Raw genomic sequence first — 25,826 nt, 5'->3', positions numbered from 1 at the left:
GGCATTGCTGCAAAAGCATGAAGAGTCAAGCTTGACGACCAGAGTTGTTGGGACACGGTCATGGTATAAAAGGAAACAATTGAGCAATTTTTCACGCATGATCGCGAACTTTTGCGATCAAGCGGGAAAGAAGAAGTCTGCGCCAGGTGTCCTGCAGTAAAGAGAACCAAATTGAAGCCGGAAAAAGACGCGTGCAGGTGGTAGGGAGGTAGAGGAAAATTTGTCAACAAGAAAAACGTATAGGTCATCTTGGTTGTTAAAGCAAGGACAGGAAAAGGTTTGTCCCGTAGATGGTTTTGGGAACAAAACATAGCCAAGATGACAGCCGAACGATGTCCACCAATAAGAGCCCAGTGTAGCCACTGATGCATAGAAAGGAGGGAGACAACACAGGCGGGTAAAAAGCAGGTGTTGCAAGAACTGATTAGGGTTGTCAATGAAAGACCTCTGATGAAAAAAAAGAAAAGCATGCACACCACTTATTTGAGGGGTAGACAAAAACGGTCGGACCACATGATGTGCAAAGCTTTGACTTATAGCAACGGGAACAAGATTGAATCCTCCTCTGGACTGCGGTTGATTAAAGTATTATCATAGATAGGAAGATATCTCTTAGAGTAGAGAAGGAACTGATTTTTTTGTTGATTTTGAGTAGAACCCAGTTCAGCAACGGAAATAAACAGTGGCGAATACCAGAGACCCGAGAGCAAGACCATTTATAAGACAAGTGCTGCCCGAAAAGGACAAAGAACGTTGTTCCAGGAGGGGTCAAATGGATGAAAAAGTTTTTTTTAAGACGATTTTTATCCAGTTTTAGTGGGCTAGATCACCCTGCATGACCAATGACAATGCCCAGGGACAAACAATATAGTAGAGACCATTGATAGCAATTTGCGAATTGAGGCGACCTCTCCAGGATCCGCCCCAAAGACCTTTGATTTCCCCAAGTTAAGTTTAGCACCCAGAGGCAGAAGATTCAGATTGTTGATGATGGACAAAAAAAGCTTCTGAATGTCATTATTCAGTAGTACAAAAACAGTGGGATCATCGGCATATGCGGAAAATGGGCTGGAATTCCAAAGTTAGTTTGAGGAGGAGACAAGGCCTTTGGGATCTGCGAGGAGCGTCGTCGTTACAGGCTAGAGTTCAGCAACAAGAACATAAGAGAGCAAGCAGAAAGAGGACAACCCTGCGGACACCACGAGAAAGAGAAAACAGTTAGTAAAAAAAAGCCATTAAACAATAACGAAGATTCAGGACCAGTATAAAACAGTCTTATCCATTGGCAGAAAGAAGGGCCAAATCCCATCTACGCAAGACAGCCAACAGATAAGACCAGTCAACACCAACCCACGATCAACGCTTTCTCTGATCAAAAAGAGAGAGTGAGTGGCAAAGGAATATTCATGATGTCAGCGTAGGGCTACAACGTCAGACCAAAAGTCTAACGGGTTTCACCAATCAAACGGCCAGATCGAGCGGTTTGATCTGGGGAGACGACAGAAGAAATAACTTGACGCCAAACGGCAAGCAATAGAGCGAGAGGCGATTTTATAATCAGTGCACAAGAGAGAGATGGGTCGCCAAGTTTTACCGAAGATTATATGAGGACCCTTTTTGTGAATAGAGTAATCAAACCCCCGACGCTGAGCAACAGAGAAACCAGGACTTGTAAGCATTAGTTAAAGGACCATGACAAGATCCTACAAGAATAGGCCAAAATCTGACATAGAATTCTTTGCGTAGACGTCAATGCCAGAGGACTGCCCCTTCTCCATCCCCATAACGCGGACAAGGCATTCAATCAGCAGACAACGGGCCTTTCACAAACAGTCTGTCCTCGAAGGAAGAAACCAGTTCAAGAGGTCAAGGAAAGAATCTGAAGAACATCATCAGTAGATGAGGGAAAAATAGAGAGAGAATAAAATAAACGCCATTGATGATAATACGATTTCTGATCCCGTGACAGATGAACCGTTATCATCCATGATAGGCATCAATGAGTTGAGAAGCTCGATTTTGGGTCTTTCTCAGCGGAAAAAGAAAGCAGAGGAAGTCTCTACCTCCATCAATCCAATGAGCTCTGGCTCTGATTTTATAGCCTGGCTCCTCGTGTAAAGTTGAAGTAACTGAGCTTTGAGGGGGTTTCAAGTGAAAGGTTTATAGCAGAGGTATCGCCATTATCGACACGATTTTGAAGAGAGGATAGATTTGCTGAAGAGAATTGCGTAAGCACAGCTTGGCTTCGACGTTGGGAGGGGGAACAGTATTTGATTCGAAATTTCCTTGATTCGACGTTTACAACATCCACCAGACCAGCGGGCGACATATAATGCGTGTTTTGAAGGCGCCATTGCTTCCAGAAGTCAGAAATAAGCAGAAAATATTCATCTTCTTCAAGAACAGAGACATTTAATTTCCAATACGAAGGGCCACGAGAAGGAAGATCAGGGAGATTTTTGCACTCTAAAGAGAACCCATACTATGATCAGAAGGAGGACAAAAACAAAAAATCACAAGACACGACCGAAGGAGCAAAACGGATAGAACACCAACAATGTCAATTCGAGATGCAGAACTATATGATCAGGAGAGTACGATAAGTGAAAGAGTGCTGCGTGGATGGCAGGGTACCTCAGATATCTAGCAGGCGGATTTTTTAAAAATAGATGTCAGAGGTTTCTGAGCCTATCGTAAGAAGGGTGCAGATAGGAACGCGATCGACGATCAAGATTAGCATCAAACACAGAGTTAAAGGTCACCCAAGAGCAGATTGCTCAGTAGACGGATCAATGATATGTTCGAGTTGATTAAAAAATGTGTCACGGTCAGGATTATGATTAGGCGCATATGCAGTAGAGAAGTAGAATGGAAACGGCTGTCACAAACAGTAAGGTCAATTCAGAGGCCGCCATTAGAAAAAGAGGAGTGTTCTCGACATTTACAAGAAAAGGAACGATTAATGAGGATTGCCACCCCAGCCGAACGAGAAGAAAAGAAGAACCATAAGCGAGGAAGGAGAGACTTGAACCAGGAATCCAGTTATAGTTGAGAAACACAATGAGTTTCCTGGAGGCAGATAATATCGAGGTTTTAATGACAGAAGCCAGATGAAAAAAGAAGCCCTTGAACTGGGTCGCGAAGACCTTTGACGTTTAAGGTGGCAATCATCATTAAGGAAAAAAATAGACATACAACTAAATATTCAATAAAATTTTTCGCATTTAACATAACTGCAGACTATAGATTCAATAATTTTAATTCACCTTCAATTAACACATTTGACATTAATTTGAACATTCAATAGATGATTTATAAAACAGATACTTCAATATAAACTGCAATAATATTTCCATATAATTAAATAACGTGAAGAGGGTTTTAAATTAGGGTCTTCGTCTTACTCGATTTAGGACGCGGGTGAGCGAGTCAGCAATTTGTCTCTTAAAGAACAGTTGGTAGGAGTTTAATGAAGGAGGCATATATGGGAATTGACAGGAACTTTTTGAAACTATTTTACTGAAGGAAGGGGAAGACAGATCAGTCCCTACTGATATAGAAAAGGGTAAAGGATGACGCCTTCTTGAGAAGGAGGGAGAGAAGAGAAGAACAAAGATTGAGGCGAGGAACACCGACAGAGGAACGTTCGCAAGAGAATCTTTAGAGCCGGGATGAGGGAATAGAGAAACTGGAACTTTCAGAGACAGTGACAATATTGACATTATTAAGGGGAGTCTTGGACGGAACATTGGGAAATAAAGGTTCAGCACGTAAAATTATCACTATTATGGCTATATTATCACAGGTTGAAGTCGCGTTGATATCATAGAATAGTTCTTGGGAAAAAAGAGATGGCGAGCATCTTGCTGCCCATCCATATTTTCCTCCCGTATCATCGTCCAGATAGTTATTCTATTCATTAGGAAACGTCTGCCATGATCTCGCTATATGTTTTTTTTTTCAGAGAATATTGCCAAAGAGCTCGCTTGGGCGTAGGTTCGTGTTGAAAGAGAGTTCCGGGGTGATTCATCAAAAGGTTGCATCATTAAGATTTCGCGTTACTAAAAACTCATGGGGGCGGCAAAAAAGAGGTATGACAATCAAAAGAAGACATGGCTTGGATCCCCACAATTTGCGCACGATCCAGAAAGGGGACAGTTGCGATTGGAATGACCCCACCAGTTACAGTTAAAAACAAGAAAGAGGTTGTCCGCGATAATGAACCCTAGCGGTTTGTAGGGGTCGAAAAAGACTCTAGCAGGGAAGATGACAGTTAAGGATCATTAAGAGACGTCTCCCCAGTTCTATTGACGTGCATCTAAATTCAAGACATCCTGAACCTCTCATTTTGTTCAAAAAACATTTTGTGCAAAGTTTCACTCAGTCAGCCCTCAAAGGGAAGATTAGAAACGGTTACAACATGATAGGTCGCTTCCGCCCCAGTAAAGAACAAAACGACCCTTAACGTTGATGCCTTTTGTTCGTAGGACTTTCGGACGGGCGTACACAATTTTCCTTAAAGGAGACTCTATAAGAAAAAAAACCATTGGAAAGCTCTCTGAATTGATAGATTTTATGGATTCCCTACCAATCGAGGACAGTAAATTGCGGATGATGAGATCCTCCTAGTCCTTACCCAATTCTGATTTGCGCCGACAGTCAAGCTGTTGATAAGGAGAGAAAAACATATCCTTAGCCACATCAATGTTGCGCGACTCACTATTTGAAGATAGAAGGAAGAGAAAAACAAAGTATTTGGCTTCGTAAACAGAAAAACATTCTCAAAATAGGAAAAAAAAAAAAAAAGAGCAATCTCACAAAAAAAAAAAAAAAAAAAAAAAAAAATGGGAGCGGCAAAACAGCGAGAAGCACACAAGCGTGCACAATCTCAAAAGGACAAGTAATCAGAAGATAAAGGTCCCCAAAGCAAAGGATCCCACACGTATAAATCGAAGACTTGAAAAACCGGCCGCCAAAAGCCACGAGGTCCCCCCAAACAATCCGAATCAGCCACAGTCCGAATTCCAGACTTGTCGCTCGAGAGGCAGAGCTTTGGCACTTTGCTCTTAGCCAAAGGGCCGAGAAGCGATACCCCACACCCCACACCCCTCGCCAACCCTTCCATCTCCCTTGTCCACCCGTGTGGGAGGCAGCCGCTCAACTCCAAACACCACCAACGGCATCCCTGTGCCTGCCTCACCAACCTCTACTACACTAGGTGCATCATGGGTAATAGACACTTTTTTCGACAGCGCTCACCCCCTACCCTACTCTTCACCACATTTGACTAAGTCTTGACTCCAGTCGCCAAAATCACTCACACTGCTCACCATTCGACAAGTCCACACTGTCATTTTGCTGACAATCGACACTTTTGCTGACAGCTCGACATTGCTTGACCACCCCCTACCACCCCCTAACCCTACCCTACTCATAGCCCTTCAGGCCCACAGCTATAAAACCATTAAAGTGCAACTTTTCTTTCGTATACGGCCATACCACCGGGAAAAATACCGGTTCTCGTCCGATCACCGAAGTCAAGCCCGGTAGGGCCAGGTTAGTACTTGGATGGGTGACCGCCTGGGAATACCTGGTGCTGTAGACTTTCTTTTTTTCTCTCTCTCTCTCTCTCTCTCTCTCTCTCTCCAGGAAACGACAACGTTAGAATAAGAGTGCTTCTATTTGATCAGAACAACTCAATCAATCACCGTAACTGACTATCTGACTGACTGACTGACTGACTGACTGACTAAGCAACAAGTAAGTTACGCTCTAAGTAAAGAGACAACATTCAAATGGCTTTCTCTAAGTGAGTGCTAATTGAATTAACGCCTAGCTAACTAGCACTTCAATGGCTTGCAGTAGTTACGACTTGGCGTAGTGTTTCTAGTCTATTGCAACAGTAGTAAGTACAGCAAAAAGGAATGAAAAAAAGTCTTGCTTTACGAGTAAAGACAACTGAATCGCCTTGTATTGTTGAACTAGTTACGACTCGCTCGTGAACGCTCGAGCGCTGACGAGCAAGAGGTTGTTTTCTTTGGATCGCAGTCGCCCACAGCTGAAATCGAGAAAAGGGGGAATGCTGTAAGAGGGCCTCAAAACGTTGCTAACTAGTTGGACCATTGATTATTGCCTAGAAATAAACAAGTGTAGCCATAGAAAGGCGAACTAGGAGTTGGGGTTTGTGTGAAATTGGGGTAAATTGGTTAGGGTTAGTTTGCCCTTGGCTAGGGTTTGTGGAGAGTTAGGGTTAACTTCTTTCTAGGGTTTGTTTGTGCGAAGAACTTAGGGTTAGACATAGAGCTAGGGTTGGGGTTGAAATGCAAGTTAGGGTTGAAATGCAAGTTAGGGTTGAAATGCAAGTTAGGGTTAGAATGCAGACTTAGGGTTGACATTGTGTTTAGGGTTGGGGAAAAGTTAGGGTTACAGGGCCTAGGGTTTGAGCACCGTTAGGGTTCAGCATCTAGCACGGACTAGGACACAGTGGAAACTTCTACTACTATTACTGCTGTTGTTGTTAGGATTAAATTGTTCGGGGACTAGCGCGAACGCAGGTCCCCACTACCAGAAATTATACGCTCGAGTTACCCACATTTGGGGTAATCGCAGGGGTCAACCCAATCGAAGTGCAATGAGAGGGCCTCACCCTGAGAGGACTCCCTTCATGATCAGAGTGAACCTCCCGCGTCAGGTAAGTATGCTAGATAGTCCACCCCACCACTCACCCCTCGTCCATCAATGACTTCTGCCATGTGGGACAAGCTGATCAGCTGGCCTTGGAGCTGCTACTACGGATAGAGAACAAGAAGGCCAAGTTAGAAACTCCATGTTGTTTTCTTTGGGTTTTTCTTTGTTGGATGAAAATCTTCCCGAAGGAAGTGGGCCGTACACGGAAGTAGTGCAATACCGAGACAACCCGTGGCTGGGACGAGGCAAGCCTCTTTTCCACAGCCCAGTTCCAAAAATCAGTTTAATATATGAGCTACTCAATGAGCAGCGTATCAGATATTAAGCTGATAAGAACAGATACTACACTTGATCTTAGCCAAAAGGCCGAGAAGCGATACCCCAACACCCACACCCCTCGCCAACCCTTCCATCTCCCTTGTCCACCCCGTGTGGGAGGCAGCCGCTCAACTCCAAACACCACCAACGGCATCCCTGTGCCTGCCTCACCAACCTCTACTACACTAGTGCATCATGGGTAATAGACACTTTTTTCGACAGCGCTCACCCCCTACCCTACTCTTCACCACATTTGACTAAGTCTTGACTCCAGTCGCCAAAATCACTCACACTGCTCACCATTCGACAAGTCCACACTGTCATTTTGCTGACAAATCGACACTTTTGCTGACAGCTCGACATTGCTTGACCACCCCCTACCACCCCCTACCCTACCCTACTCATAGCCCTTCTAGCCCACAGCTATAAAACCATTAAAGTGCAACTTTTTCTTTCGTCTACGGCCATACCACCGGGAAAATACCGGTTCTCGTCCGATCACCGAAGTCAAGCCCGGTAGGGCCAGGTTAGTACTTGGATGGGTGACCGCCTGGGAATACCTGGTGCTGTAGACTTTCTTTTTTTCTCTCTCTCTCTCTCTCTCTCTCTCTCTCTCTCCAGGAAACGACAACGTTAGAATAAGAGTGCTTCTATTTGATCAGAACAACTCAATCAATCACCGTAACTGACTATCTGACTGACTGACTGACTGACTGACTGACTAAGCAACAAGTAAGTTACGCTCTAAGTAAAGAGACAACATTCAAATGGCTTTCTCTAAGTGAGTGCTAATTGAATTAACGCCTAGCTAACTAGCACTTCAATGGCTTGCAGTAGTTACGACTTGGCGTAGTGTTTCTAGTCTATTGCAACAGTAGTAAGTACAGCAAAAAGGAATGAAAAAAAGTCTTGCTTTACGAGTAAAGACAACTGAATCGCCTTGTATTGTTGAACTAGTTACGACTCGCTCGTGAACGCTCGAGCGCTGACGAGCAAGAGGTTGTTTTCTTTGGATCGCAGTCGCCCACAGCTGAAATCGAGAAAAGGGGGAATGCTGTAAGAGGGCCTCAAAACGTTGCTAACTAGTTGGACCATTGATTATTGCCTAGAAATAAACAAGTGTAGCCATAGAAAGGCGAACTAGGAGTTGGGGTTTGTGTGAAATTGGGGTAAATTGGTTAGGGTTAGTTTGCCCTTGGCTAGGGTTTGTGGAGAGTTAGGGTTAACTTCTTTCTAGGGTTTGTTTGTGCGAAGAACTTAGGGTTAGACATAGAGCTAGGGTTGGGGTTGAAATGCAAGTTAGGGTTGAAATGCAAGTTAGGGTTGAAATGCAAGTTAGGGTTAGAATGCAGACTTAGGGTTGACATTGTGTTTAGGGTTGGGGAAAAGTTAGGGTTACAGGGCCTAGGGTTTGAGCACCGTTAGGGTTCAGCATCTAGCACGGACTAGGACACAGTGGAAACTTCTACTACTATTACTGCTGTTGTTGTTAGGATTAAATTGTTCGGGGACTAGCGCGAACGCAGGTCCCCACTACCAGAAATTATACGCTCGAGTTACCCACATTTGGGGTAATCGCAGGGGTCAACCCAATCGAAGTGCAATGAGAGGGCCTCACCCTGAGAGGACTCCCTTCATGATCAGAGTGAACCTCCCGCGTCAGGTAAGTATGCTAGATAGTCCACCCCACCACTCACCCCTCGTCCATCAATGACTTCTGCCATGTGGGACAAGCTGATCAGCTGGCCTTGGAGCTGCTACTACGGATAGAGAACAAGAAGGCCAAGTTAGAAACTCCATGTTGTTTTCTTTGGGTTTTTCTTTGTTGGATGAAAATCTTCCCGAAGGAAGTGGGCCGTACACGGAAGTAGTGCAATACCGAGACAACCCGTGGCTGGGACGAGGCAAGCCTCTTTTCCACAGCCCAGTTCCAAAAATCAGTTTAATATATGAGCTACTCAATGAGCAGCGTATCAGATATTAAGCTGATAAGAACAGATACTACACTTGATCTTAGCCAAAAGGCCGAGAAGCGATACCCCAACACCCACACCCCTCGCCAACCCTTCCATCTCCCTTGTCCACCCCGTGTGGGAGGCAGCCGCTCAACTCCAAACACCACCAACGGCATCCCTGTGCCTGCCTCACCAACCTCTACTACACTAGTGCATCATGGGTAATAGACACTTTTTTCGACAGCGCTCACCCCCTACCCTACTCTTCACCACATTTGACTAAGTCTTGACTCCAGTCGCCAAAATCACTCACACTGCTCACCATTCGACAAGTCCACACTGTCATTTTGCTGACAAATCGACACTTTTGCTGACAGCTCGACATTGCTTGACCACCCCCTACCACCCCCTACCCTACCCTACTCATAGCCCTTCTAGCCCACAGCTATAAAACCATTAAAGTGCAACTTTTTCTTTCGTCTACGGCCATACCACCGGGAAAATACCGGTTCTCGTCCGATCACCGAAGTCAAGCCCGGTAGGGCCAGGTTAGTACTTGGATGGGTGACCGCCTGGGAATACCTGGTGCTGTAGACTTTCTTTTTTTCTCTCTCTCTCTCTCTCTCTCTCTCTCTCTCCAGGAAACGACAACGTTAGAATAAGAGTGCTTCTATTTGATCAGAACAACTCAATCAATCACCGTAACTGACTATCTGACTGACTGACTGACTGACTGACTGACTAAGCAACAAGTAAGTTACGCTCTAAGTAAAGAGACAACATTCAAATGGCTTTCTCTAAGTGAGTGCTAATTGAATTAACGCCTAGCTAACTAGCACTTCAATGGCTTGCAGTAGTTACGACTTGGCGTAGTGTTTCTAGTCTATTGCAACAGTAGTAAGTACAGCAAAAAGGAATGAAAAAAAGTCTTGCTTTACGAGTAAAGACAACTGAATCGCCTTGTATTGTTGAACTAGTTACGACTCGCTCGTGAACGCTCGAGCGCTGACGAGCAAGAGGTTGTTTTCTTTGGATCGCAGTCGCCCACAGCTGAAATCGAGAAAAGGGGGAATGCTGTAAGAGGGCCTCAAAACGTTGCTAACTAGTTGGACCATTGATTATTGCCTAGAAATAAACAAGTGTAGCCATAGAAAGGCGAACTAGGAGTTGGGGTTTGTGTGAAATTGGGGTAAATTGGTTAGGGTTAGTTTGCCCTTGGCTAGGGTTTGTGGAGAGTTAGGGTTAACTTCTTTCTAGGGTTTGTTTGTGCGAAGAACTTAGGGTTAGACATAGAGCTAGGGTTGGGGTTGAAATGCAAGTTAGGGTTGAAATGCAAGTTAGGGTTGAAATGCAAGTTAGGGTTAGAATGCAGACTTAGGGTTGACATTGTGTTTAGGGTTGGGGAAAAGTTAGGGTTACAGGGCCTAGGGTTTGAGCACCGTTAGGGTTCAGCATCTAGCACGGACTAGGACACAGTGGAAACTTCTACTACTATTACTGCTGTTGTTGTTAGGATTAAATTGTTCGGGGACTAGCGCGAACGCAGGTCCCCACTACCAGAAATTATACGCTCGAGTTACCCACATTTGGGGTAATCGCAGGGGTCAACCCAATCGAAGTGCAATGAGAGGGCCTCACCCTGAGAGGACTCCCTTCATGATCAGAGTGAACCTCCCGCGTCAGGTAAGTATGCTAGATAGTCCACCCCACCACTCACCCCTCGTCCATCAATGACTTCTGCCATGTGGGACAAGCTGATCAGCTGGCCTTGGAGCTGCTACTACGGATAGAGAACAAGAAGGCCAAGTTAGAAACTCCATGTTGTTTTCTTTGGGTTTTTCTTTGTTGGATGAAAATCTTCCCGAAGGAAGTGGGCCGTACACGGAAGTAGTGCAATACCGAGACAACCCGTGGCTGGGACGAGGCAAGCCTCTTTTCCACAGCCCAGTTCCAAAAATCAGTTTAATATATGAGCTACTCAATGAGCAGCGTATCAGATATTAAGCTGATAAGAACAGATACTACACTTGATCTTAGCCAAAAGGCCGAGAAGCGATACCCCAACACCCACACCCCTCGCCAACCCTTCCATCTCCCTTGTCCACCCCGTGTGGGAGGCAGCCGCTCAACTCCAAACACCACCAACGGCATCCCTGTGCCTGCCTCACCAACCTCTACTACACTAGTGCATCATGGGTAATAGACACTTTTTTCGACAGCGCTCACCCCCTACCCTACTCTTCACCACATTTGACTAAGTCTTGACTCCAGTCGCCAAAATCACTCACACTGCTCACCATTCGACAAGTCCACACTGTCATTTTGCTGACAAATCGACACTTTTGCTGACAGCTCGACATTGCTTGACCACCCCCTACCACCCCCTACCCTACCCTACTCATAGCCCTTCTAGCCCACAGCTATAAAACCATTAAAGTGCAACTTTTTCTTTCGTCTACGGCCATACCACCGGGAAAATACCGGTTCTCGTCCGATCACCGAAGTCAAGCCCGGTAGGGCCAGGTTAGTACTTGGATGGGTGACCGCCTGGGAATACCTGGTGCTGTAGACTTTCTTTTTTTCTCTCTCTCTCTCTCTCTCTCTCTCTCTCTCTCCAGGAAACGACAACGTTAGAATAAGAGTGCTTCTATTTGATCAGAACAACTCAATCAATCACCGTAACTGACTATCTGACTGACTGACTGACTGACTGACTGACTAAGCAACAAGTAAGTTACGCTCTAAGTAAAGAGACAACATTCAAATGGCTTTCTCTAAGTGAGTGCTAATTGAATTAACGCCTAGCTAACTAGCACTTCAATGGCTTGCAGTAGTTACGACTTGGCGTAGTGTTTCTAGTCTATTGCAACAGTAGTAAGTACAGCAAAAAGGAATGAAAAAAAGTCTTGCTTTACGAGTAAAGACAACTGAATCGCCTTGTATTGTTGAACTAGTTACGACTCGCTCGTGAACGCTCGAGCGCTGACGAGCAAGAGGTTGTTTTCTTTGGATCGCAGTCGCCCACAGCTGAAATCGAGAAAAGGGGGAATGCTGTAAGAGGGCCTCAAAACGTTGCTAACTAGTTGGACCATTGATTATTGCCTAGAAATAAACAAGTGTAGCCATAGAAAGGCGAACTAGGAGTTGGGGTTTGTGTGAAATTGGGGTAAATTGGTTAGGGTTAGTTTGCCCTTGGCTAGGGTTTGTGGAGAGTTAGGGTTAACTTCTTTCTAGGGTTTGTTTGTGCGAAGAACTTAGGGTTAGACATAGAGCTAGGGTTGGGGTTGAAATGCAAGTTAGGGTTGAAATGCAAGTTAGGGTTGAAATGCAAGTTAGGGTTAGAATGCAGACTTAGGGTTGACATTGTGTTTAGGGTTGGGGAAAAGTTAGGGTTACAGGGCCTAGGGTTTGAGCACCGTTAGGGTTCAGCATCTAGCACGGACTAGGACACAGTGGAAACTTCTACTACTATTACTGCTGTTGTTGTTAGGATTAAATTGTTCGGGGACTAGCGCGAACGCAGGTCCCCACTACCAGAAATTATACGCTCGAGTTACCCACATTTGGGGTAATCGCAGGGGTCAACCCAATCGAAGTGCAATGAGAGGGCCTCACCCTGAGAGGACTCCCTTCATGATCAGAGTGAACCTCCCGCGTCAGGTAAGTATGCTAGATAGTCCACCCCACCACTCACCCCTCGTCCATCAATGACTTCTGCCATGTGGGACAAGCTGATCAGCTGGCCTTGGAGCTGCTACTACGGATAGAGAACAAGAAGGCCAAGTTAGAAACTCCATGTTGTTTTCTTTGGGTTTTTCTTTGTTGGATGAAAATCTTCCCGAAGGAAGTGGGCCGTACACGGAAGTAGTGCAATACCGAGACAACCCGTGGCTGGGACGAGGCAAGCCTCTTTTCCACAGCCCAGTTCCAAAAATCAGTTTAATATATGAGCTACTCAATGAGCAGCGTATCAGATATTAAGCTGATAAGAACAGATACTACACTTGATCTTAGCCAAAAGGCCGAGAAGCGATACCCCAACACCCACACCCCTCGCCAACCCTTCCATCTCCCTTGTCCACCCCGTGTGGGAGGCAGCCGCTCAACTCCAAACACCACCAACGGCATCCCTGTGCCTGCCTCACCAACCTCTACTACACTAGTGCATCATGGGTAATAGACACTTTTTTCGACAGCGCTCACCCCCTACCCTACTCTTCACCACATTTGACTAAGTCTTGACTCCAGTCGCCAAAATCACTCACACTGCTCACCATTCGACAAGTCCACACTGTCATTTTGCTGACAAATCGACACTTTTGCTGACAGCTCGACATTGCTTGACACCCCCCTACCACCCCCTACCCTACCCGACTCATAGCCCTTCTAGCCCACAGCTATAAAACCATTAAAGTGCAACTTTTTCTTTCGTCTACGGCCATACCACCGGGAAAATACCGGTTCTCGTCCGATCACCGAAGTCAAGCCCGGTAGGGCCAGGTTAGTACTTGGATGGGTGACCGCCTGGGAATACCTGGTGCTGTAGACTTTCTTTTTTTCTCTCTCTCTCTCTCTCTCTCTCTCTCTCCAGGAAACGACAACGTTAGAATAAGAGTGCTTCTATTTGATCAGAACAACTCAATCAATCACCGTAACTGACTATCTGACTGACTGACTGACTGACTGACTGACTAAGCAACAAGTAAGTTACGCTCTAAGTAAAGAGACAACATTCAAATGGCTTTCTCTAAGTGAGTGCTAATTGAATTAACGCCTAGCTAACTAGCACTTCAATGGCTTGCAGTAGTTACGACTTGGCGTAGTGTTTCTAGTCTATTGCAACAGTAGTAAGTACAGCAAAAAGGAATGAAAAAAAGTCTTGCTTTACGAGTAAAGACAACTGAATCGCCTTGTATTGTTGAACTAGTTACGACTCGCTCGTGAACGCTCGAGCGCTGACGAGCAAGAGGTTGTTTTCTTTGGATCGCAGTCGCCCACAGCTGAAATCGAGAAAAGGGGGAATGCTGTAAGAGGGCCTCAAAACGTTGCTAACTAGTTGGACCATTGATTATTGCCTAGAAATAAACAAGTGTAGCCATAGAAAGGCGAACTAGGAGTTGGGGTTTGTGTGAAATTGGGGTAAATTGGTTAGGGTTAGTTTGCCCTTGGCTAGGGTTTGTGGAGAGTTAGGGTTAACTTCTTTCTAGGGTTTGTTTGTGCGAAGAACTTAGGGTTAGACATAGAGCTAGGGTTGGGGTTGAAATGCAAGTTAGGGTTGAAATGCAAGTTAGGGTTGAAATGCAAGTTAGGGTTAGAATGCAGACTTAGGGTTGACATTGTGTTTAGGGTTGGGGAAAAGTTAGGGTTACAGGGCCTAGGGTTTGAGCACCGTTAGGGTTCAGCATCTAGCACGGACTAGGACACAGTGGAAACTTCTACTACTATTACCCCAAATGTGGGTAACTCGAGCGTATAATTTCTGGTAGTGGGGACCTGCGTTCGCGCTAGTCCCCGAACAATTTAATCCTAACAACAACAGCAGTAATAGTAGTAGAAGTTTCCACTGTGTCCTAGTCCGTGCTAGATGCTGAACCCTAACGCTGCTCAAACCCTAGGCCCTGTAACCCTAACTTTTCCCCAACCCTAAACACAATGTCAACCCTAAGTCTGCATTCTAACCCTACCTCTATGTCTAACCCTAACTTGCATTTCAACCCTAACTTGCATTTCAACCCCAACCCTAGCTCTATGTCTAACCCTAAGTTCTTCGCACAAACAAACCCTAGAAAGAAGTTAACCCTAAGTCTGCATTCTAACCCTAGTCAAGGGCAAACTAACCCTAACCAATTTACCCCAATTTCACACAAACCCCAACTCCTAGTTCGCCTTTCTATGGCTACACTTGTTTATTTCTAGGCAATAATCAATGGTCCAACTAGTTAGCCACGTTTTGAGGCCCTCTTACAGCATTCCCCCTTTTCTCGATTTCAGCTGTGGGCGACTGCGATCCAAAGAAAACAACCTCTTGCTCGTCAGCGCTCGAGCGTTCACGAGCGAGTCGTAACTAGTTCAACAATACAAGGCGATTCAGTTGTCTTTACTCGTAAAGCAAGACTTTTTTTCATTCCTTTTTGCTGTACTTACTACTGTTGCAATAGACTAGAAACACTACGCCAAGTCGTAACTACTGCAAGCCATTGAAGTGCTAGTTAGCTAGGCGTTAATTCAATTAGCACTCACTTAGAGAAAGCCATTTGAATGTTGTCTCTTTACTTAGAGCGTAACTTACTTGTTGCTTAGTCAGTCAGTCAGTCAGTCAGTCAGTCAGATAGTCAGTTACAGTGATTGATTGAGTTGTTCTGATCAAATAGAAGCACTCTTATTCTAACGTTGTCGTTTCCTGGAGAGAGAGAGAGAGAGAGAGAGAGAGAGAAAAAAAGAAAGTCTACAGCACCAGGTATTCCCAGGCGGTCACCCATCCAAGTACTAACCTGGCCCTACCGGGCTTGACTTCGGTGATCGGACGAGAACCGGTATTTTCCCGGTGGTATGGCCGTAGACGAAAGAAAAAGTTGCACTTTAATGGTTTTATAGCTGTGGGCTAGAAGGGCTATGAGTAGGGTAGGGTAGGGGGTGGTAGGGGGTGGTCAAGCAATGTCGAACTGTCAGCAAAAGTGTCGATTTGTCAGCAAAATGACAGTGTGGACTTGTCGAATGGTGAGCAGTGTGAGTGATTTTGGCGACTGGAGTCAAGACTTAGTCAAATGTGGTGAAGAGTAGGGTAGGGGGTGAGCGCTGTCGAAAAAAGTGTCTATTACCCATGATGCACTAGTGTAGTAGAGGTTGGTGAGGCAGGCACAGGGATGCCGTTGGTGGTGTTTGGAGTTGAGCGGCTGCCTCCCACACGGGGTGGACAAGGGAGATGGAAGGGTTGGCGAGGGGTGTGGGTGTTGGGGTATCGCTTCTCGGCCTTTTGGCTAAGATCAAGTGTAGTATCTGTTCTTATCAGCTTAATATCTGATACGCTGCTCATTGAGTAGCTCATATATTAAACTGATTTTTGGAACTGGGCTGTGGAAAAGAGGCTTGCCTCGTCCCAGCCACGGGTTGTCTCGGTATTGCACTACTTCCGTGTACGGCCCACTTCCTTCGGGAAGATTTTCATCCAACAAAGAAAAACCCAAAGAAAACAACATGGAGTTTCTAACTTGGCCTTCTTGTTCTCTATCCGTAGTAGCAGCTCCAAGGCCAGGTGATCAGCTTGTCCCACATGGCAGAAGTCATTGATGGACGAGGGGTGAGTGGTGGGGTGGACTATCTAGCATACTTACCTGACGCGGGAGGTTCACTCTGATCATGAAGGGAGTCCTCTCAGGGTGAGGCCCTCTCATTGCACTTCGATTGGGTTGACCCCTGCGATTACCCCAAATGTGGGTAACTCGAGCGTATAATTTCTGGTAGTGGGGACCTGCGTTCGCGCTAGTCCCCGAACAATTTAATCCTAACAACAACAGCAGTAATAGTAGTAGAAGTTTCCACTGTGTCCTAGTCCGTGCTAGATGCTGAACCCTAACGCTGCTCAAACCCTAGGCCCTGTAACCCTAACTTTTCCCCAACCCTAAACACAATGTCAACCCTAAGTCTGCATTCTAACCCTACCTCTATGTCTAACCCTAACTTGCATTTCAACCCTAACTTGCATTTCAACCCCAACCCTAGCTCTATGTCTAACCCTAAGTTCTTCGCACAAACAAACCCTAGAAAGAAGTTAACCCTAAGTCTGCATTCTAACCCTAGTCAAGGGCAAACTAACCCTAACCAATTTACCCCAATTTCACACAAACCCCAACTCCTAGTTCGCCTTTCTATGGCTACACTTGTTTATTTCTAGGCAATAATCAATGGTCCAACTAGTTAGCCACGTTTTGAGGCCCTCTTACAGCATTCCCCCTTTTCTCGATTTCAGCTGTGGGCGACTGCGATCCAAAGAAAACAACCTCTTGCTCGTCAGCGCTCGAGCGTTCACGAGCGAGTCGTAACTAGTTCAACAATACAAGGCGATTCAGTTGTCTTTACTCGTAAAGCAAGACTTTTTTTCATTCCTTTTTGCTGTACTTACTACTGTTGCAATAGACTAGAAACACTACGCCAAGTCGTAACTACTGCAAGCCATTGAAGTGCTAGTTAGCTAGGCGTTAATTCAATTAGCACTCACTTAGAGAAAGCCATTTGAATGTTGTCTCTTTACTTAGAGCGTAACTTACTTGTTGCTTAGTCAGTCAGTCAGTCAGTCAGTCAGATAGTCAGTTACAGTGATTGATTGAGTTGTTCTGATCAAATAGAAGCACTCTTATTCTAACGTTGTCGTTTCCTGGAGAGAGAGAGAGAGAGAGAGAGAGAGAGAGAGAGAGAGAGAGAGAGAGAGAGAGAAAAAAGAAAGTCTACAGCACCAGGTATTCCCAGGCGGTCACCCATCCAAGTACTAACCTGGCCCTACCGGGCTTGACTTCGGTGATCGGACGAGAACCGGTATTTTCCCGGTGGTATGGCCGTAGACGAAAGAAAAAGTTGCACTTTAATGGTTTTATAGCTGTGGGCTAGAAGGGCTATGAGTAGGGTAGGGTAGGGGGTGGTAGGGGGTGGTCAAGCAATGTCGAACTGTCAGCAAAAGTGTCGATTTGTCAGCAAAATGACAGTGTGGACTTGTCGAATGGTGAGCAGTGTGAGTGATTTTGGCGACTGGAGTCAAGACTTAGTCAAATGTGGTGAAGAGTAGGGTAGGGGGTGAGCGCTGTCGAAAAAAGTGTCTATTACCCATGATGCACTAGTGTAGTAGAGGTTGGTGAGGCAGGCACAGGGATGCCGTTGGTGGTGTTTGGAGTTGAGCGGCTGCCTCCCACACGGGGTGGACAAGGGAGATGGAAGGGTTGGCGAGGGGTGTGGGTGTTGGGGTATCGCTTCTCGGCCTTTTGGCTAAGATCAAGTGTAGTATCTGTTCTTATCAGCTTAATATCTGATACGCTGCTCATTGAGTAGCTCATATATTAAACTGATTTTTGGAACTGGGCTGTGGAAAAGAGGCTTGCCTCGTCCCAGCCACGGGTTGTCTCGGTATTGCACTACTTCCGTGTACGGCCCACTTCCTTCGGGAAGATTTTCATCCAACAAAGAAAAACCCAAAGAAAACAACATGGAGTTTCTAACTTGGCCTTCTTGTTCTCTATCCGTAGTAGCAGCTCCAAGGCCAGCTGATCAGCTTGTCCCACATGGCAGAAGTCATTGATGGACGAGGGGTGAGTGGTGGGGTGGACTATCTAGCATACTTACCTGACGCGGGAGGTTCACTCTGATCATGAAGGGAGTCCTCTCAGGGTGAGGCCCTCTCATTGCACTTCGATTGGGTTGACCCCTGCGATTACCCCAAATGTGGGTAACTCGAGCGTATAATTTCTGGTAGTGGGGACCTGCGTTCGCGCTAGTCCCCGAACAATTTAATCCTAACAACAACAGCAGTAATAGTAGTAGAAGTTTCCACTGTGTCCTAGTCCGTGCTAGATGCTGAACCCTAACGCTGCTCAAACCCTAGGCCCTGTAACCCTAACTTTTCCCCAACCCTAAACACAATGTCAACCCTAAGTCTGCATTCTAACCCTACCTCTATGTCTAACCCTAACTTGCATTTCAACCCTAACTTGCATTTCAACCCCAACCCTAGCTCTATGTCTAACCCTAAGTTCTTCGCACAAACAAACCCTAGAAAGAAGTTAACCCTAAGTCTGCATTCTAACCCTAGTCAAGGGCAAACTAACCCTAACCAATTTACCCCAATTTCACACAAACCCCAACTCCTAGTTCGCCTTTCTATGGCTACACTTGTTTATTTCTAGGCAATAATCAATGGTCCAACTAGTTAGCCACGTTTTGAGGCCCTCTTACAGCATTCCCCCTTTTCTCGATTTCAGCTGTGGGCGACTGCGATCCAAAGAAAACAACCTCTTGCTCGTCAGCGCTCGAGCGTTCACGAGCGAGTCGTAACTAGTTCAACAATACAAGGCGATTCAGTTGTCTTTACTCGTAAAGCAAGACTTTTTTTCATTCCTTTTTGCTGTACTTACTACTGTTGCAATAGACTAGAAACACTACGCCAAGTCGTAACTACTGCAAGCCATTGAAGTGCTAGTTAGCTAGGCGTTAATTCAATTAGCACTCACTTAGAGAAAGCCATTTGAATGTTGTCTCTTTACTTAGAGCGTAACTTACTTGTTGCTTAGTCAGTCAGTCAGTCAGTCAGTCAGATAGTCAGTTACAGTGATTGATTGAGTTGTTCTGATCAAATAGAAGCACTCTTATTCTAACGTTGTCGTTTCCTGGAGAGAGAGAGAGAGAGAGAGAGAGAGAGAGAGAGAGAGAGAGAGAAAAAAGAAAGTCTACAGCACCAGGTATTCCCAGGCGGTCACCCATCCAAGTACTAACCTGGCCCTACCGGGCTTGACTTCGGTGATCGGACGAGAACCGGTATTTTCCCGGTGGTATGGCCGTAGACGAAAGAAAAAGTTGCACTTTAATGGTTTTATAGCTGTGGGCTAGAAGGGCTATGAGTAGGGTAGGGTAGGGGGTGGTAGGGGGTGGTCAAGCAATGTCGAACTGTCAGCAAAAGTGTCGATTTGTCAGCAAAATGACAGTGTGGACTTGTCGAATGGTGAGCAGTGTGAGTGATTTTGGCGACTGGAGTCAAGACTTAGTCAAATGTGGTGAAGAGTAGGGTAGGGGGTGAGCGCTGTCGAAAAAAGTGTCTATTACCCATGATGCACTAGTGTAGTAGAGGTTGGTGAGGCAGGCACAGGGATGCCGTTGGTGGTGTTTGGAGTTGAGCGGCTGCCTCCCACACGGGGTGGACAAGGGAGATGGAAGGGTTGGCGAGGGGTGTGGGTGTTGGGGTATCGCTTCTCGGCCTTTTGGCTAAGATCAAGTGTAGTATCTGTTCTTATCAGCTTAATATCTGATACGCTGCTCATTGAGTAGCTCATATATTAAACTGATTTTTGGAACTGGGCTGTGGAAAAGAGGCTTGCCTCGTCCCAGCCACGGGTTGTCTCGGTATTGCACTACTTCCGTGTACGGCCCACTTCCTTCGGGAAGATTTTCATCCAACAAAGAAAAACCCAAAGAAAACAACATGGAGTTTCTAACTTGGCCTTCTTGTTCTCTATCCGTAGTAGCAGCTCCAAGGCCAGGTGATCAGCTTGTCCCACATGGCAGAAGTCATTGATGGACGAGGGGTGAGTGGTGGGGTGGACTATCTAGCATACTTACCTGACGCGGGAGGTTCACTCTGATCATGAAGGGAGTCCTCTCAGGGTGAGGCCCTCTCATTGCACTTCGATTGGGTTGACCCCTGCGATTACCCCAAATGTGGGTAACTCGAGCGTATAATTTCTGGTAGTGGGGACCTGCGTTCGCGCTAGTCCCCGAACAATTTAATCCTAACAACAACAGCAGTAATAGTAGTAGAAGTTTCCACTGTGTCCTAGTCCGTGCTAGATGCTGAACCCTAACGCTGCTCAAACCCTAGGCCCTGTAACCCTAACTTTTCCCCAACCCTAAACACAATGTCAACCCTAAGTCTGCATTCTAACCCTACCTCTATGTCTAACCCTAACTTGCATTTCAACCCTAACTTGCATTTCAACCCCAACCCTAGCTCTATGTCTAACCCTAAGTTCTTCGCACAAACAAACCCTAGAAAGAAGTTAACCCTAAGTCTGCATTCTAACCCTAGTCAAGGGCAAACTAACCCTAACCAATTTACCCCAATTTCACACAAACCCCAACTCCTAGTTCGCCTTTCTATGGCTACACTTGTTTATTTCTAGGCAATAATCAATGGTCCAACTAGTTAGCCACGTTTTGAGGCCCTCTTACAGCATTCCCCCTTTTCTCGATTTCAGCTGTGGGCGACTGCGATCCAAAGAAAACAACCTCTTGCTCGTCAGCGCTCGAGCGTTCACGAGCGAGTCGTAACTAGTTCAACAATACAAGGCGATTCAGTTGTCTTTACTCGTAAAGCAAGACTTTTTTTCATTCCTTTTTGCTGTACTTACTACTGTTGCAATAGACTAGAAACACTACGCCAAGTCGTAACTACTGCAAGCCATTGAAGTGCTAGTTAGCTAGGCGTTAATTCAATTAGCACTCACTTAGAGAAAGCCATTTGAATGTTGTCTCTTTACTTAGAGCGTAACTTACTTGTTGCTTAGTCAGTCAGTCAGTCAGTCAGTCAGATAGTCAGTTACAGTGATTGATTGAGTTGTTCTGATCAAATAGAAGCACTCTTATTCTAACGTTGTCGTTTCCTGGAGAGAGAGAGAGAGAGAGAGAGAGAGAGAGAGAGAGAGAGAGAGAGAGAGAAAAAAGAAAGTCTACAGCACCAGGTATTCCCAGGCGGTCACCCATCCAAGTACTAACCTGGCCCTACCGGGCTTGACTTCGGTGATCGGACGAGAACCGGTATTTTCCCGGTGGCATGGCCGTAGACGAAAGAAAAAGTTGCACTTTAATGGTTTTATAGCTGTGGGCTAGAAGGGCTATGAGTAGGGTAGGGTAGGGGGTGGTAGGGGGTGGTCAAGCAATGTCGAACTGTCAGCAAAAGTGTCGATTTGTCAGCAAAATGACAGTGTGGACTTGTCGAATGGTGAGCAGTGTGAGTGATTTTGGCGACTGGAGTCAAGACTTAGTCAAATGTGGTGAAGAGTAGGGTAGGGGGTGAGCGCTGTCGAAAAAAGTGTCTATTACCCATGATGCACTAGTGTAGTAGAGGTTGGTGAGGCAGGCACAGGGATGCCGTTGGTGGTGTTTGGAGTTGAGCGGCTGCCTCCCACACGGGGTGGACAAGGGAGATGGAAGGGTTGGCGAGGGGTGTGGGTGTTGGGGTATCGCTTCTCGGCCTTTTGGCTAAGATCAAGTGCAAAGCTCTGCTCGAGCGACAAGTGGGTTTCCTGTGCTGATTCATTGTGCTTTTGGGGACCTCGTGGCTTTTGGGCGTTGCCGTGTTTTCAAGTCTTCTTTATACGTGTGGGATCTTTTGATTGGTAATTATCTTCTTCTTCTTGACTTTTTTGAGATTGTGCACGCTTGTGCACCTTCTCGCTGTTTTTCTTGGCCTTTTTTTTTTTTTTTTTTTTTTTTTTTTTTTTTTTTCCTATTTTTGAGAATGTTTTCTGTACGAAGGCCAAATACTCTTGTTTTGTCTCTTCCTTCTTATCTTCGTCGCGCAAACATTGGTGTGACTAGGGAGGATATCATCACAGCAATTACTGTCTCGATTGGTAGGGAATCCTTAAAATCTATCAAATGTGTTCAGAGAGCTTCCAATGGGTTTTCTTATAGAGTCTCCTTTAAGGAAAATTGTGTACGCCAGTCCGAAAGTCTACTAACAAAAGGCATCAACGTTAAGGGTTCGTTTTGTTTCTTTACTGGGGCGGAAGCGACCTATCATGTTGTAACCGTTTCTAATCTTCCCTTTGAGCTGACTGATGAAACTTTGAAAAATGTTTTTGAAAAATATGGAGAGGTTAAGGATGTGCTTAGAAATGTAGATAAGCACGGTCTAGAAACTGGGGATAGACGTCTCTTAATGATCCTTAACTGTCATATTCCTGCTAGAGTCTTTTTCGACCCCTACACCGCTAGGGTTCATTATCGCGGACAACCTCTTTCTTGTTTTAACTGTAACTGGTGGGGTCATTCCAATCGCAACTGTCCCCTTTCTGGATCGTGCGCAAATTGTGGGGATCCAAGCCATGTCTCTTTTGATTGTCATACCTCTTTTTTGGCCCCCCCTGAGTTTTTAGTAACGCGAAATCTTAATGATCAACCTTTTGATGATCACCCCGGAACTCTCTTTCAACACGAACCTACGCCAAGCGAGCTCTTTGGCAATATTTCTGAAACATATAGCGAGATCATGGAAGACGTTCCTAATGAAGAGAATAATATGGACGATGATACGGAGGAAAATATGGATGGGCAGCAAGATTCGCCATCTCTTTTTTCCCAAGAACTATCTAATGATATCAACGCGACTTCAACCTGTGATAATAGCCATAATAGTGATAATGTTACTTCTGAACCTTTATTTCCCAATGTTCCGTCACAAGACTCCCTTAATAATGTCAATATTGTCACTGTCTCTGAAAGTTCCAGTTCTCTATTCCCTCATCCCGGCTCTCAAGATTCTCTTGCGAACGTTCCTCTGTCGGTGTCCTCGCCTCAATCTTGTGTTTCTCCTTCTCAAGGCTCTCCTTTACCCTTTTCTATATCAGTAGGGACTGATCTGTCTTCCCCTTCCTTCAGTAAAATAGTTCAAAAAGTGCCTGTCAATTCCCATATCCCTCCTTCATTAAAACTCCTACCAACTGTTCTTAAGAGACAAATTGCTGACTCTCACCCGCGTCCTAAATCTAGTAAGACGAGACCCTAATTTAAAAAACCCTCTTTCACGTTATTTATTATTGGAAAATATTATTGCAGTTATATTGAAAGTTCTGTTTATAAATCATCTATTGAATGTTAAATTATGTCAAATGTGTTAATTGAATGTGAATTATTGAATCTATAGTTGCAGTTATGTTAAATGCGAAAAATTTTATTGAATATTTAGTTGTATGTCTATTTTCCTTATGAGGATTGCCACCTTAAACGTCAAAGGTCTTCGCGACCCAGTTAAAAGGGCTTCTTTTTTCATCTGGCTTCTGTCATTAAACCTCGATATTATCTGCCTCCAGGAAACTCATTGTGTTTCTCAACTAGAACTGGATTCCTGGTTCAAGTACTCTCCTTTCCTCGCTTATGGTTCCTTCTTTTCTTCTCGTTCGGCTGGGGTGGCAATCCTCATTAATCGTTCCTTTTCTTGTAATGTCGAGAACACTCACTCTTTTTCTAATGGGCGCCTTCTGAAGGTTGACCTTACTGTTTGTGACAAGCCGTTTTCCATTACTACTGCATATGCGCCTAATCATAATCCTGACCGTGACACATTTTTTAATCAACTCGAACATATCATTGATCCGTCTACTGACAATCTGCTCTTGGGTGACCTTAACTCTGTGTTTGATGCTAATCTTGATCGTCGATCGCGTTCCTATCTGCACCCTTCTTACGATAGCTCAGACCTTCTGACATCTATTTTTGAAAAATCCCGCCTGCTAGATATCTGGAGGTACCTGCATCCCACGCAGCACTCTTTCACTTATCGTACTCCTGATCATAGTTCTGCATCTCGAATTGACATTGTTGGTGTTCCTATCCGTTTTGCTCCTTCGGTCGTGTCTTGTGATTTTTTGTTTTGTCCTCATTCTGATCATAGTATGGTTCTCTTAGAGTGCAATCTCCCTGATCTTCCTTCTCGTGGCCCTTCGTATTGGAAATTAAATGTCTCTGTTCTTGAAGAAGATGAATATTTTCTGCTTATTTCTGACTTCTGGAAGCAATGGCGCCTTCAAAAACAGCATTATAGGTCGCCCCTGGTCTGGTGGGATGTAGGTAAACTTCGAATCAAGGAAATTTCTATCAAATACTGTTCCCAACGTCGAAAGCAAGCTAGGGCTTATCGCAATTCTCTTCAGCAAAATCTATCCTCTCTTCAAAATCGTGTCGATAATGGCGATAACTCTGCTATACCTTCACTTGAAACCTCAAAGCTCAGTTTACTTCAACTTGACAACGAGGAAGCCAGGGCTAGTAAAATCAGAGCCAGAGCTCAGTGGATTGAGGAGGGAGAGACTTCCTCTGCTTTCTTTTTCCGCTTAGAGAAACAAAATCGAGCTTCTCAAATCATTGATGCTATCATGGATGATAACGGTCATCTTGTCACGGATTCAGAAGATCTATTATCAGCATGGCGTTTATTTTATCTCTCTCTTTTTTCCTCTCAATCTACTGATGATGTTCTTCAAGATTCTTTCCTTGACTCTCTTGAACGGGTTCTTCCTTCTGAGGAACAGACTGTTTGTGAAGGCCCGTTGTCTGCTGATGAATGCTTGTCCGCGTTGATGGGGATGGAGAATGGCAAGTCTCCTGGCATTGACGGTCTACCAAAAGAATTCTATGTCAGATTTTGGCCTATTCTTGGTAATGATCTTGTCATGGTCCTTAACTATGCTTACCAGTCTGGTCTTCTTTCTGTTTCTCAGCGTCGGGGTTTGATTACTCTTATTCACAAAAAGGGTCCCAGATATCTTCGTAAGAACTGGCGACCCATCTCTCTCTTGTGCACTGATTATAAAATCGCCTCTCGCTCTATTGCTTGCCGTTTGCGTCAAGTTATTTCTTCTGTCGTCTCCCCAGATCAAACCTGCTCGATTCCTGGCCGTTTTATTGGTGAAAACGTTAGACTTTTGTCTGACGTTGTAGCCTACTCTGACATCATGAATATTCCTTTGGCACTCATCTCTTTTGATCAGGAGAAAGCCTTTGATCGTGTTGACTGGTCTTATCTGTTGGCTGTCTTGCGTAAGATGGGATTTGGCCCTTCTTTCTGCCAATGGATAAGACTGTTTTATACTGGTCCTGAATCTTCTGTTATTGTTAATGGCTTTTTTACTAACTGGTTTTCTCTTTCTCGTGGTGTCCGTCAGGGTTGTCCTCTTTCTGCTGCTCTCTATGTTCTTGTTGCTGAAACTCTAGCCTGTAAACTACGCTCCTCGCAGATCCTCAAAGGCTTGTCTCCTCCTCAAACTAACTTTGAATCCAGCCTCATTTCGCAGTATGCCGATGATACCACTGTTTTTTGTACTACTGATGATGACATTCATGAAGCTTTTTCCATCTATCAACAATATGAATCTGCCTCTGGTGCTAAACTTAACT

The 25,826-nt window shown here is 45.2% G+C and overlaps 3 long non-coding RNA genes and 23 other non-coding genes across 26 annotated transcripts; 14 read left to right on the top strand and 12 right to left on the bottom strand.

The window, feature by feature from the left end:
• Positions 1 to 5,485: 5,485 nt before the first annotated feature.
• LOC148907634 (5S ribosomal RNA) lies at positions 5,486 to 5,605 on the top strand. The gene has a single exon (XR_016121026.1). It is a non-coding gene; the product is annotated as a 5S ribosomal RNA (ribosomal RNA).
• Positions 5,606 to 6,533: 928 nt separating this feature from the next.
• On the bottom strand, positions 6,534 to 6,699 carry LOC148907633 (U1 spliceosomal RNA). Its single transcript, XR_016120944.1, has one exon. It is a non-coding gene; the product is annotated as a U1 spliceosomal RNA (small nuclear RNA).
• Positions 6,700 to 6,873: 174 nt separating this feature from the next.
• On the bottom strand, positions 6,874 to 7,065 carry LOC148907632 (U2 spliceosomal RNA). The gene has a single exon (XR_016120913.1). It is a non-coding gene; the product is annotated as a U2 spliceosomal RNA (small nuclear RNA).
• Positions 7,066 to 7,461: 396 nt separating this feature from the next.
• On the top strand, positions 7,462 to 7,580 carry LOC148907631 (5S ribosomal RNA). Its single transcript, XR_016121013.1, has one exon. It is a non-coding gene; the product is annotated as a 5S ribosomal RNA (ribosomal RNA).
• Positions 7,581 to 8,510: 930 nt separating this feature from the next.
• LOC148907630 (U1 spliceosomal RNA) lies at positions 8,511 to 8,676 on the bottom strand. Its single transcript, XR_016120934.1, has one exon. It is a non-coding gene; the product is annotated as a U1 spliceosomal RNA (small nuclear RNA).
• A 174-nt stretch (positions 8,677 to 8,850) lies between these two features.
• LOC148907629 (U2 spliceosomal RNA) lies at positions 8,851 to 9,042 on the bottom strand. The gene has a single exon (XR_016120912.1). It is a non-coding gene; the product is annotated as a U2 spliceosomal RNA (small nuclear RNA).
• Positions 9,043 to 9,438: 396 nt separating this feature from the next.
• On the top strand, positions 9,439 to 9,557 carry LOC148907628 (5S ribosomal RNA). The gene has a single exon (XR_016121012.1). It is a non-coding gene; the product is annotated as a 5S ribosomal RNA (ribosomal RNA).
• Positions 9,558 to 10,485: 928 nt separating this feature from the next.
• On the bottom strand, positions 10,486 to 10,651 carry LOC148907627 (U1 spliceosomal RNA). Its single transcript, XR_016120923.1, has one exon. It is a non-coding gene; the product is annotated as a U1 spliceosomal RNA (small nuclear RNA).
• A 174-nt stretch (positions 10,652 to 10,825) lies between these two features.
• On the bottom strand, positions 10,826 to 11,017 carry LOC148907626 (U2 spliceosomal RNA). Its single transcript, XR_016120911.1, has one exon. It is a non-coding gene; the product is annotated as a U2 spliceosomal RNA (small nuclear RNA).
• Positions 11,018 to 11,413: 396 nt separating this feature from the next.
• On the top strand, positions 11,414 to 11,532 carry LOC148907625 (5S ribosomal RNA). The gene has a single exon (XR_016121009.1). It is a non-coding gene; the product is annotated as a 5S ribosomal RNA (ribosomal RNA).
• Positions 11,533 to 12,462: 930 nt separating this feature from the next.
• Positions 12,463 to 12,628, bottom strand: LOC148907624 (U1 spliceosomal RNA). The gene has a single exon (XR_016120896.1). It is a non-coding gene; the product is annotated as a U1 spliceosomal RNA (small nuclear RNA).
• Positions 12,629 to 12,802: 174 nt separating this feature from the next.
• LOC148907623 (U2 spliceosomal RNA) lies at positions 12,803 to 12,994 on the bottom strand. Its single transcript, XR_016120910.1, has one exon. It is a non-coding gene; the product is annotated as a U2 spliceosomal RNA (small nuclear RNA).
• A 396-nt stretch (positions 12,995 to 13,390) lies between these two features.
• Positions 13,391 to 13,509, top strand: LOC148907622 (5S ribosomal RNA). The gene has a single exon (XR_016121008.1). It is a non-coding gene; the product is annotated as a 5S ribosomal RNA (ribosomal RNA).
• Positions 13,510 to 15,402: 1,893 nt separating this feature from the next.
• LOC148907621 (5S ribosomal RNA) lies at positions 15,403 to 15,521 on the bottom strand. The gene has a single exon (XR_016121007.1). It is a non-coding gene; the product is annotated as a 5S ribosomal RNA (ribosomal RNA).
• A 30-nt stretch (positions 15,522 to 15,551) lies between these two features.
• LOC148907618 (uncharacterized) lies at positions 15,552 to 17,319 on the top strand. Its single transcript, XR_016120881.1, has 2 exons — positions 15,552 to 16,257; positions 16,927 to 17,319. It is a non-coding gene; the product is annotated as an uncharacterized LOC148907618 (long non-coding RNA).
• On the top strand, positions 15,918 to 16,109 carry LOC148907620 (U2 spliceosomal RNA). Its single transcript, XR_016120909.1, has one exon. It is a non-coding gene; the product is annotated as a U2 spliceosomal RNA (small nuclear RNA).
• On the top strand, positions 16,284 to 16,449 carry LOC148907619 (U1 spliceosomal RNA). The gene has a single exon (XR_016121033.1). It is a non-coding gene; the product is annotated as a U1 spliceosomal RNA (small nuclear RNA).
• Positions 17,320 to 17,398: 79 nt separating the features above from the next.
• Positions 17,399 to 17,517, bottom strand: LOC148907617 (5S ribosomal RNA). The gene has a single exon (XR_016121006.1). It is a non-coding gene; the product is annotated as a 5S ribosomal RNA (ribosomal RNA).
• Positions 17,518 to 17,547: 30 nt separating this feature from the next.
• LOC148907614 (uncharacterized) lies at positions 17,548 to 19,315 on the top strand. The gene is made up of 2 exons (XR_016120879.1): positions 17,548 to 18,253; positions 18,923 to 19,315. It is a non-coding gene; the product is annotated as an uncharacterized LOC148907614 (long non-coding RNA).
• Positions 17,914 to 18,105, top strand: LOC148907616 (U2 spliceosomal RNA). Its single transcript, XR_016120908.1, has one exon. It is a non-coding gene; the product is annotated as a U2 spliceosomal RNA (small nuclear RNA).
• Positions 18,280 to 18,445, top strand: LOC148907615 (U1 spliceosomal RNA). The gene has a single exon (XR_016121022.1). It is a non-coding gene; the product is annotated as a U1 spliceosomal RNA (small nuclear RNA).
• A 69-nt stretch (positions 19,316 to 19,384) lies between the features above and the next one.
• LOC148907613 (5S ribosomal RNA) lies at positions 19,385 to 19,503 on the bottom strand. The gene has a single exon (XR_016121005.1). It is a non-coding gene; the product is annotated as a 5S ribosomal RNA (ribosomal RNA).
• A 30-nt stretch (positions 19,504 to 19,533) lies between these two features.
• Positions 19,534 to 21,301, top strand: LOC148907610 (uncharacterized). The gene is made up of 2 exons (XR_016120882.1): positions 19,534 to 20,239; positions 20,909 to 21,301. It is a non-coding gene; the product is annotated as an uncharacterized LOC148907610 (long non-coding RNA).
• On the top strand, positions 19,900 to 20,091 carry LOC148907612 (U2 spliceosomal RNA). The gene has a single exon (XR_016120906.1). It is a non-coding gene; the product is annotated as a U2 spliceosomal RNA (small nuclear RNA).
• On the top strand, positions 20,266 to 20,431 carry LOC148907611 (U1 spliceosomal RNA). The gene has a single exon (XR_016121011.1). It is a non-coding gene; the product is annotated as a U1 spliceosomal RNA (small nuclear RNA).
• Positions 21,302 to 21,376: 75 nt separating the features above from the next.
• On the bottom strand, positions 21,377 to 21,495 carry LOC148907609 (5S ribosomal RNA). The gene has a single exon (XR_016121019.1). It is a non-coding gene; the product is annotated as a 5S ribosomal RNA (ribosomal RNA).
• Between the last annotated feature and the right edge of the window lie 4,331 nt (positions 21,496 to 25,826).

The sequence above is a fragment of the Actinia tenebrosa genome, unplaced genomic scaffold (genome assembly GCF_029948245.1).
Source record: "Actinia tenebrosa isolate PJP-AT-01 unplaced genomic scaffold, QUT_ActTen_1.0 PGA_scaffold3__52_contigs__length_22856419, whole genome shotgun sequence".
NCBI lineage: Eukaryota > Metazoa > Cnidaria > Anthozoa > Actiniaria > Actiniidae > Actinia > Actinia tenebrosa.
Note: the sequence above shows the minus strand (reverse complement) of the source record. Positions and strands in the feature narration are given on the sequence as shown.